The 8,852-nt window shown below is 47.7% G+C and overlaps 1 pseudogene; it reads left to right on the forward strand.

Annotated features, from left to right (window-relative positions):
* Positions 1 to 5,090: 5,090 nt before the first annotated feature.
* Positions 5,091 to 7,418, forward strand: Rps2-ps39 (ribosomal protein S2, pseudogene 39; annotated as a pseudogene).
* Positions 7,419 to 8,852: the final 1,434 nt, after the last annotated feature.

An 8,852-nucleotide genomic window follows, 5' to 3' on the forward strand; every position in this document is an offset into this window, starting at 1 on the left:
ACAGAAGAAATTCATGCACGTGGGTATCTCGGGAGTGGGGGAAGAGCAGGGGGGAAGCAGCAAGTGTGAATTTTCCATGAAGGAATAAAGAGGGTCCTGTCCAAGGGAGAACCCTTTTAGGTGGCACCAGGAATTGCGTTTAAAGGACAGAGCCCTGTGAGGAATCCCTGCCCCAGAGAGCATTCTAATTTAGGGATGGTGCCAGCTTCCAGCCTTAGAAACCACAAAATTCCATGTGCCAACCCTGTCATCCAGGGGCATTTTAACCTGTGTTACTCACATTGATTTTTGCCCCCCAGATTTCCAGCCTCAGCCCTGAACAATTGTCGCCAGACTGACTCTGCCAGCTCCAGTCACACACGGCCAGTTGCCTTCTCTTGTTGGTGAGCAGACACTTCAGGCATCTGGCACCTATGCCTAGGTCGCACGTCCACAGTCAACACTCAGGTCAGCTTTATGTCAGTCACGACCTGGGTCACCTATGACCTTTGATCTCTCATTGTCACCATCCACCTCTGCTCCAGGTCTCCAGTCGTGTTCCCCAGTATCAGGTCTTGGGACCAGAGCTGACCTGCCAGGATCATAGAGTCAAGCGTTCCCAGGAGAAACTTGAAGAAGCTAGAACAGAAGTAAGCCCAGGGGGAAAACAAGTATGGCGTGAGCCATGCTCCCTCCGTCTGATTCTACAGGGACATCTAGAGCATAAAGTATCTATGGAGAGATCAGACGCTGGTCTTTCTCAGGTCCATGCAGCCAGCCACTTGCTAGCCACCTCAGGGCAGAAGGAATAGCCATGACTCTGGAACCCCTCTGAAGAAGCCTGGGTGCTTGCCTGGAAGCAAGGGGAAGTCTAGTGATAGGATACCCACAGCTGGTGAGTGAGCCCCCACAGGATCAGAAACACCCCGGAGAAGTAAACAATGGCCGTATTTTAACCCGTTTTGTTTGTTTGTTTGTTTGTTTGTTTGTTTGTTTTTTGGATAGTTCTGCAACTTTATTTGACGTTCAGCAGGCTAGTTCTCATCCACATTGACCGTCTGTGGATTTTCAAATGTGGTAACAGGCGCGTAAGTTATCAGCGTGTAGAGCTCATTTGGTGAATCCTCATCCTCGTTACGCTTTCGGGACAAACGTACTCAGATGCGGCACGGAACATTCCTTATTCCCTTGGCCCAGACGGCTTTACTGAGCCTGGTGTCGATGCGCACATCTGGAGTCCCCATCTACTTCATGGCAAATTTCCCAATTTCTCTGAGTGCCCGAGGAACATGCTTCTTGAAGCCCACTCCATGAATGTGCTTCTAAATGTCGATGGTGTATTCTCAGGTCACCACCTCGTTGATGACAGAACGGCCCTTCTTCTCGCCACGCTTCTTTGTGGGAGCCATTCTGCCGGGACCAAGTTGGAAAGGAAGGACGCAAGGGATTATGGGATGGAAAGTCGCGTAACAGCACAACCAACCCGAATTTCTTTTTTTTTTTTTAAGATTTATTCATTTATTATGTATAAGTACACTGTAGCTGGCTTCAGACACACCAGAAGAGGGCATCAGATCCCATTACAGATGGTTGTGAGCCACCATGTGGTTGCTGGGAATTGAACTCAGGACCTCTGGAAGACTAGTCGGGTGCTCTTAACCGCTGAGCCATCTCTCCAGCCCAAACCCGAATTTCTTAAAGCGATTCTTAATCTTAAAATCTCAGAGGACCAGAGGAAAGACATTCACAATACCCATCGTCCATTTTAGAACATCACACTGTAAAGTCTACAAGACCAGAGGCACAAACATCTTCCCGTCTATGAGACCTCAAAGTGCCATTTGATTCCCTTCCCCTTATAACCATCGTGCAACTCCCCTAGTGTGCTAAAATTGCAAGGGACCATTTCCATGCCCAGGGCAGGCCCCTGAACTCTGGACAGCTGTGTGTCAGCCTTGGGACTCAGGGCAGACAGCAGAGGGGAGGAGGACTCACAAAGGGATTGACAAGTACCTGGGAGAACTTTCAAGTATCACCCAGCCATGACTGCCCTCTGAGGGGCGGGACAGAAAGAGGGTAAAAAGAACGTGAGGTACGGGGAAGGTTACCCCAAAACCTCCTCTTCTCTAGAGATAATGTCTTTCCTCCCATAACCTGTAAATACTCACAAACAGAAATGAAAGAAAGGCAGTAGTTTGGATTTGGTTTTGGTTTTGGGTTTGTTTTTTGTTTTTGTTTTCAAACAGCAGAATTCAGTATAAAATCTGGAATAGAAAAGTATGTAGAAAGTGGGGCATGGGGTTGTTTAAAAGAAGTCGATCTTAAGAATATAAGCTGTGCAGACAGTGGGCTGTTTTTAAGATACACAGAGTAAACTGGCCAGACATTAATAGTTCCCCAGTGTCAACCCATTTGGAGTTTCAGTTAACCAGACGCCATTCCTGCGTTCCATGTATGCAAGGTTCTGGGTGCTCATGAAATAAAGTGCAGATTGTTCTAGAAGGATAGGAGGGATGGGATTTGAAAGAGAGCCCTGGAGTGTGAGTGGATTTGAATAGTAGTGACAAAAGAGTAACAGGAACTCTGTGGAAAGAACCGAGTTGCCTTCCATGGTCACTCGGTAATGCCCTAGAAAGTTCCAGAATCCATTATCTCTCTCATACAACTGTCAGAAACAATGCTGTTTCCTTTCTTAAACCTATCTCCCTAACTGCCAGCGAGACCCTTCCCATGCAAGACTGTTCTCAAGGACCGCAGGCTGTGTGAGCTAGCCTTGGTCATGACACCACCTCCAGCCTGCACCGGAGCTCCGCCTCCAGCCTGTACTAAAGCTCCACCTCCAGTTTGCCCTGGAGCTCCGCCTCTCTCCTACTTTAAAGGAGTACCCCTAAGAACAGCACAACTCCCCATCAGACACAGGCCAGTTTCCTTTGCAAATTTTTTCATGCAGCTGGTCCATACCTGATGAGATCAGACCTGCCGTAAGAATACTATGGCCCAAGTATGGTGGGCCAGGCCTTTAATCCCAGCAGAAGCAGGCAGATTTCTGTCAATTTGAGGCCTGCCCGGTCTATACAGCAAGTTCCAGTCAGAACTACACAGCAGGGCCCTAGCTGAAAAGATAAAAGAACACAACACAGCAGACCTAAGGTTTGGTCACCAGGAAACTACCTATCTGCCTACATCCACCCTCAGGCAAGAGCAAAGCAGGGAGCAAGCTACAGCCTCCTAACTCCTCCCAGCCTCCAGAATTCTCACGTACACTCACGTACACTCCACGCTATCCCTGAACTTCTTCCCCCTTCACACAGCCAAACCACACCCCAGAAGCTTAAAAACTGGCTCCAAGCTAAGACTTGTCACGAACTCATGAGACAGGAGCACAAAGACAAGGCTATGTCATCCTGTCTGTCCCTCATCCACCAGTGTCCTGCCCTGAGCGTGCTATGCTAGAGGCCTTGGTGGGGGCCAAGCCATTGGAGGGGGTTCTAACTCTAAGAACAGTTTTCATCCTGTTCCTTCAGTACGCACTGTGGGGACTTTGCTCCCTCTAAAACAAGGAACCCATAAATGATACTTCTTCCCAGACTGTCCCTGTCCCCTCAGAGGTAGAGCTGTTTCCGAGAGAGGTAGCTCTCTAGCAGCTGTGGATTAAGGACAGTAACAGTTTGCGTGTGTGAGGAGCTTTTAATGTTTGAGTCCTCCATCCATCATCCCTTTATCCTCCTGACAGCCCGATGATTCAGGTAGAGTAAGGATTACCAGAGCCAACCTTCAGAGTGAGCAATGTGGATTAAGTGCTTAGTGGATCTTCCTGGGGACCCAGGAAGGGACCAAGCTGCCTCAGAGAATCCCTCCCAAGAAATTGCACCTGAAAATTCCTTTAACAAAGCAGCCCTCCCATTTCACAACGCAAGCGGGGCAGGCAGCGAAAGCCTTTGAAAAAGCTATCCCATCAGCCATTGCGCACCCTTTGCTGGGAGCAAGTTGTGAGGAAAGGACATGGGACGCCCAAAAGGAATATGAGTAATTTTTAAAAACTTAATTTGAGTTATAACTTAAGGTGTAATCACCCCTAAAAAAAAATTAACCCTGTTTTACATGGAGGAAGACACAAGTCAAGGTACCCCGTTCATTCATTTCCTCGCTTTCTGATTCAAACATGTTTTAGGGGCTCCTATTGGACTAGTGATGCCCCGAGATACAAGACAAACACATGGACCCTGTATTTCTGGCATTCTAAGCGGAAGCTACCCGGCAGCACGTCAGGATACCTGAGGGACTCCCCGACTTGAGCTCTTTGGTCCTTCATTGCCTCAGTTTGGGCACTGAGAATGGCTTTCTGTAGACACTGACTTGAGAGACTTCACGGCACAGACACAGAAAGGAATTAACCTCAGAATAAGAGATATCTTGCTTTGAAAGAGCAATTTAGAAGGCAGGAATCTTGGTCTTCACATCGACAACTGACTTGTAGCAATCCCGGGGTATAAACAAGTGCTCTAAATGATAGAATGGCAGGTGCAGGCTGAACAAGAGTGAGCCTTCCTTCTCCTCAGAAAGTAGGGACCACCTCACCAGCTGTTTGGGGTGACAATCAACAGAAAAGGAGGCCATGAATTTAAAAGACAGCAAGGTGGGATATATGGGATGATCTCATCATACAGGTGAGGCAGGTACCAGATAGAACGAGGCCTGTCATTGGACGAGAAGGAAGGATGGGCGGGAGAAAGGTTTGAAGGAAGAGGAGGAGAAGGGAACTGAGGAGAGAAAGACATGGCAAAGACGCCGCCATGGAGAGAACATGGAGGCTGACGTAAAGATTCCACTCTGTGTATTTACAGGTTGTTGTGAATGTTCTTGAGGGATGGATGTGTATAGGGCTTTGTATGTCTAGGTGGGCAATTATATCTTATCAACTGGATCATTGGTTATTGTGCTGTGTTTTCTTTCATGTGGCGATTTAAGTTTAAGAGAGTGAGTGGTGGCTGGAGACACTAGGCCGCCACGGAATTGGGATGTACATTTCTGCCATGGTGGCAGCCTGCCTTGGAAACTGGAAGGTAGAGAGATTGTTGCCAGGCTCAGAGAGAAGTCATTGGCAGTATGGGATGCAGCAGAGTGGGTGAGACGCTTTGCTGACTGAGATTAAGATATCTATCGGATATCTTGGGGCACTGTGGCGCCAGACCTAGAGCGGGTAAAATAAAAAGACACATTTAATATACTTTTACAACAACAGGGGTATATATGGGAGAGTTGGTAGGGAGGGAGGAAAGGGGGAAGTGTAATTACATTACAATCTCAAAACTAAAGAAAGAAAAAGTAAATAATTTTTAATTGCCACCTTATCGTTTTTTTTACATTATGGTTCAGCCATGCTAAATACACTCAAATTGTTATGAGAGAGGCTTCCAGAACATTTTCATCCTGTAGAATAGACACTCTTACCTTTAGGTAACCGTTCTAACATTTCTCCTCTACCCAGACCCCAGATCTTGGCAACCACCTTCTGCTGTCTCCACAAAGGCCACTACTTTAGACAGTTTATGTAAGTCAGTACAGGATGCAGACAAGGGTAGGTTGGGTTGATTTCACACACACACACATGCACACACACACACATATACACACACATACATGCACACACACATGCACACACGCACACACATGCTCACACACACATACACACGCACACATGCACACATACATGCATGCACACACACATGGACACACGGGCACATACACACACAGGCACATATACACACAAGCACATGCACCCACACACAGGCACATACACACACATGCACACATACATACATGCAATACTCGTACACACACATGCACACACACACACATGCACATGCACACACACACGCACACATGCACACACACACTTATACACATGCACACACACACACACACACACACGTACATACATGCACAGGACAGCAGGTGCTGCTGCATGCCTGTGTGTGCACAGAGGCCATAAGAGATCACCAGGGATCTGTCCTCTCTGTCTTAGTCCCATGAAGAAGGTCTCTCCCTGAATCTGGAGCTTGTGAATTGTTTTTTCCTGTCTCTTCCAGTTTGTTTTGTTAGGTAGCATGGAATCCTACAAGTTCCAATGACCCCATCTCAGCCCCCACCCACCCACCCACCCACCCTATTACTGGAGGTTCAGGCGTACCTGTAACATGTTACAGGAGTGCTGGGATCCCTGCTTCTGTCCTTCCTGAGCAGCAAGCACCCTTAACATCTAAACCCTTTCTCCAGCCACCGTTTCATTTTCTCGTTGCCTTCGGTTGTTTGACTGATTGACAGTTGTTAGTTGTATTGGAGATGGGGCCTCACTATGAGGTCCAGGCTGCTCTCAGACTCCCAACCATTCTGTCTCCACCTCCCAAAAGCTGGGATTACAGGCATTCACCACCATGCCTACCAAATTTGGCTTTTGTGATCGCTTTATTTCTCTTAGTATGCCAATAAGGCCTGCTGTTCCACAGTAACTGAAATGAGAATGAAGAAAGAGGACCTTGCTGCTGCTGCTGCTGCTTCCTCCTCCTCCTTCCTCCTCCTTCTTCCTTCTCCTTCTCCTTCCTCCTGCCAGGGCAGCAGGAGGGCCCGAAGGATCTGGGGTCCCAGGATCAGGAAACCACTGTGGCCTCTGTCAAAGATTTGGCTGTGGTCATGGGGGTCATGGTCATGATCGAGGCCATGGTCTTGGTTGGGGCCGTGGGGCTCATGGAGGTAAACCTGAAGACAAGGAGTAGATGCCCGTCCCCAGGGTTAAGGACATGAAGATCAAGTCCCTGGAGGAGATCTACCGTTCTCCCTGCCCATTAAGGAATGCAGGATTATTGACTTTTCCTGGGCGCATCCCTAAAAGAATTGGTTCTGAAGACCCTGTCATGTAGAAGCAGACTCTGGCTGGCCAGCAGACCAGGGTCAAGGCTTTCACCACTATTGGGAACTACAATGGCCACGCTGGTCTTGGTGTTAAGTGCTCCAGGGAGGTTGCCACTGCCATCCAAGGGGCCATCATCTGGGCCAAGCTTTCCATCATCCCCGTGCGAAGAGACTACTGGGGGGACAAGATCGGCAAGCCCCACCCTGTGCCTTGGAAAGTGACAGGCTGCTGTGGCTCTGCACTGGTTTGTCTCATCCCTGCACCCAGAGGCACTGGCACTGTCTCTGCCCCTGTGCCCAAGAAGCTTCTGATGATGGTCAGTATAGATGACTGCACTGCCACCCTGGGCAATTTTGCCAAGGCCATCTTTGGTGCCACCTCCAAGACCTACAATTACCAGACCCCTGACCTCTGGAAAGAGACTGTGTTCACCAAGTCTCCTTATCGGGAATTCACTGATCATCTTGTGAAAACTTGCACCAGAGTCTTTGTTCAGTGGACCCAGGCTCCAGCTGTGGCTACCACATAAGGGTTTTTATACCAGAAAAATAAGTGCATTAACTTCATTTATTAAAAGAAGGAAAGAAGGAAGAAAGAAAGAAAGAAAGAAAGAAAGAAAGAAAGAAAGAAAGAAAGAAAGGAAGAAAGAAAGGAAGGAAGGAAGGGGGCCTCTGCATTTATGGCCCAAAAGACCATTGTGTCCTTTAAATAAATGCATTTTTAAGAATTTGTTTATTTATGTGTGCTGGACTGAGAGAATAGCACCAAGATGCCTAGACCTTCTGTCTAGCCATAGGAACCCTTCTTGGTTCACCTCAGCTGCAGGCAGCTCCTTTGTCTAGAACCCAGCACTCAGTCAGCACTCTCATGGATACAGAATCCTTACTGTTGCAGCCCAATGCAGACTGGAGACAGTAAAGCCTCCTCCCAGAATGTTCCACCATTGATCAAAGTCATAAGCTAGCTGTACAGTTCAACGTCTTTCCCTAACTAATCCGTTTCCTCCCCACTTCTCTTCAAAGAAGGTGAACCCTATTGACACATTACAATTTTTGCCTCAGCAGCTGCTCCTGGACACCACACACTGACACAGTTGGCTATTACTAGGCAGACATCCACACATATGTGCAAGATTCAGGTCATGAACCTGCTTTGCCCATTCTCAACGCAGGAATGCATCTTGATTCGTACACAACTTCAGAGCTGACTGACAGCTATTGATATAAGCACACTGCACTCCTGTTGACTTAGGGAAGGTATGGTGAACCAATCCCAGGCAACTGATAGACAGGAATTACTAGGAAATATTTCCTTGAAAATAAAAGGCAACATGCACAGAGCTCTCTCATATTGGACACATATCTGTTTCAATGTTCAAATGCAAAGGAAAAGGCACCAGCCTCACTGAGAGGCACAAAATGAGGGCCTGGCACAGAGAGAGCCTCAGGATGTTTTCAAGGTATTCCTACTTTAGAACCCTAATTACCTGTGGGATGATGTCACCGGTGAGGCAGGTACAAGACAGAACGAGGTCTGTCACTGGATGAGAAGGAAGGAAGGATGGGAGGGAGAAAAGTTTGAAGGAAGGGGAGGAGACGGGAAAGGAAGAGGGAAGGAGAGACAGAGTAGCTAGGAGACAACATGGAAACTGACGTTATGATTCCACACTGTGCCTTTACAGGTTGTTATAAATGTTCTTAAGGGAGGGATGTGTACAGAGCGTTGTATGTTTAGGTGGGCAATTATATCTTATCAATTGGGTCAGAGGTTATTGTGTTGTGTGTTCTGGAGAGATGGCTCAGCGGTTAAGAGCACCGACTGCTCTTCCAGAGGTCATGAGTTCAATTCCCAGCAACCACATGGTGGCTCGCAACCATCTGTATAGAGATCCAATGCCCTCTTCTGGTGTGTCTGAAGACAGCTACAGTGTGCTCATATATAATAAATGAATAAATATTTGAAA

The sequence above is a fragment of the Rattus norvegicus genome, chromosome 14 (genome assembly GCF_036323735.1).
Source record: "Rattus norvegicus strain BN/NHsdMcwi chromosome 14, GRCr8, whole genome shotgun sequence".
Classification (NCBI taxonomy): Eukaryota; Metazoa; Chordata; class Mammalia; order Rodentia; family Muridae; genus Rattus; species Rattus norvegicus.